Source organism: Chiloscyllium plagiosum, chromosome 49, assembly GCF_004010195.1.
Source record: "Chiloscyllium plagiosum isolate BGI_BamShark_2017 chromosome 49, ASM401019v2, whole genome shotgun sequence".
Lineage (NCBI taxonomy): Eukaryota > Metazoa > Chordata > Chondrichthyes > Orectolobiformes > Hemiscylliidae > Chiloscyllium > Chiloscyllium plagiosum.
The window spans coordinates 8,464,421-8,467,025 of NC_057758.1; positions in this window are offsets into that span (position 1 = coordinate 8,464,421).

The window sequence follows — 2,605 nt, forward strand, 5'->3', positions numbered from 1 at the left end:
CCAACCATCGCCCCAGCAATGTTGCATAAATGCTGCTCTCGCCACACATCAAAATCTAAACTCAAAATTTGAGTTTCCTCGTTCTCCATGGATACAGCCCTTGACCCACTCTGGTCTCGAATATTTTGTTGTTTTCAGTTTCCCATTCGACTGAACCTATTCCCCAAACCACGCCCCCTACCACTGTGTCCCGCCCAGCACACCCCAAACTCCGCCCCGAACACTGTGCCCTGCCCAGCACGCCTCAAACGGCGCCCCGAAACACTGAGTCCCGCCCAGAACGCCCCAAATTCCACCCACAAACACTGTGACACGCGCAGCACACCCCAAGCACTATGACACGCGCAGCACATCCCAAAGACTGTGCCCCGCCCAGTACACCTTGTACTCCGCCCTCAAACACTGTGCCACGCCCAGTAAACCCAAAACCCCGTCCCCACTGTGCACCGCCCAGCACAATCCAAAATCCACTGCCAAACACAATTCTCTGCCCAGCACACCCTCAAACCCCCCTCCCAAACACGGCGCCGTCAATTGCACAAACCTCACCAACTACACTTTCACACGCAGTGCACCCAGGTACTGCCACAAACACTGTGGACAGTCCAACGCTCCCCAAACAACGCTCCCATGCACTCTACCCTGTCCAGATCATCTAAAACCCTGCTCCAACAACAATGTCATGCCTGATGCACCCCAAACCCGTCCCTACCACAACACCCTGCGCCTAAGTTCAAAGCCCCCATTTTTCCAAACTCCACCTTCCATTATCCAATTTCTCCTCCTTCCCTCCCGAGGACCAGGTCGTTTGCTTTCTCTCTCTTTTGAGTTTGGTGGTGGTTTTTTTGTTGGATGGTTGCAGGTGGGGAACAGATGTGATTCACTCTCCTTTGTCGTGCTGGAGTGGAAGGGAAGGTTTGTCAGAGAGGCCTCGATGAAATTCTTAAATTTTGTTCCCATTAAAAACTAAGCCTGATGCTTTTGGACCATGTTTGACATCAACCAATTCTTCCCCCTAAGTGCTGGGCCCCAGACTTCAAACCTTCAACACATCAACCCAACCAATTGGGTGGTGTTGTAGACACTGCCATGGCCTCCCAGTATATCATGCCGAAGATGGGCCGGAGGGCCCTTTGGGGCTGCCCATTGCCCCCTCCTTGCTGGAGACCACCGAAGCTAACACACAGCCTAGGTGGCATCCAAGCCCTGGAGGTGGGTGATGGTGAGCTTCAGTTGCTGGTGGACATGGTGCCAGAACTCATTCAGCTACTGCTGCTCACCCACGACATTGTGCAGGAGGCACCGTGCTGAGAGAGGTGGCTGGCGGGCTCCCAATCCCCCACGTTTTAGCTAGGATTGGGCGACTTCCTGGAGGTGGGTATTCAGGACCCTTTGGAGGGTAATCATGGAAACTGATAGTCGGGGGCTGCCGAAGCTGCAGTCAGCCGTCGCGCAGTAATGGCCAACAATACAAATTGGGCCACATTGAGGCCTCAGTCAAATGCACTACCAATTGGTGCAGCAAATCTAAAACAGAAACAGAACCGAGATTTCCTTGCACTGAGCAGCAAGATTGGTCCTTCACACTGATTGGCTTGCTCGCACTCGGACCAGTATGCAGCCTCGTCCTATATGCGCCTGCATTAAATCCACTGCTGGGAGTAAAACTGTCGAATTGGCGATCCCAGCTCTAGGCTCCCGATGCATCCTGAGCCGATATTCCACTGCTTTGTGGACATATTGGCTAATTCACTAACATAGCACGTGGTTTGAGATGCAACTGAGACCTACATCAGGGCCATGGTGCGAGTGGGATGTGCATCATTTCATTCCAAGAATCTACCAGCACTCTCTATCCCTGTTTTGTGGAGTTCAGCTAACGCTAGATCAAATGTAAGTACCAGTCCCAGATCTGGATATTAGGCCTCAACCTCCACACGCTTTGGTCTCAATTTAGCCCCACATCATCGACTGTGAGATCGGTTTTGGAAAGGGCCCGAGAATAGAGCCTGGGACTCTCCTGCTCTGTGTGCACCTCTATCTAGATGTGAGTGTGAATGTCCTTAGTTTCACAGCATTCTTTAACGTCAACTCCCCAAGAAGCTGCGCAGACTTACGTTTCCCTACATTGTGAGTCTTGGTCAGTCCCGGAAGGAAAAGTCAGGAAAACTGGCAGATGAGGCATACTGGTCTGACTCACCTGGCTTATGTCAAAACAGAAGGCCAGTATGTTCATTTCCATCAATTACTGGGTGTTAACTGTCTTTGCTTAGTAAAGAGATTGGTATTCTCGGCAGTACTAGGTCAAGATGGAACATGGAACCTTCCTCCTATGGACGTCCATACTTGTGGGGGCTCTCAGTCCCGTAGATTCAATGAAACATCAACAAACACGAGCATGAGACGGGCCTCCATCTAAATCTCCCTGGCTAGATCTCTCACACACACTCTCTCACTCTTTCTCTCTCTCACACACACATTCTCTCTCTCACGCACACACTGTCTATCTCACACACACATTCACTCTCTCTCACACACTCTCACACAGACACACTCATTCTTCCTCTCTCTCTCACACACACTCTCCCATTCTCTCTCTCTCTCT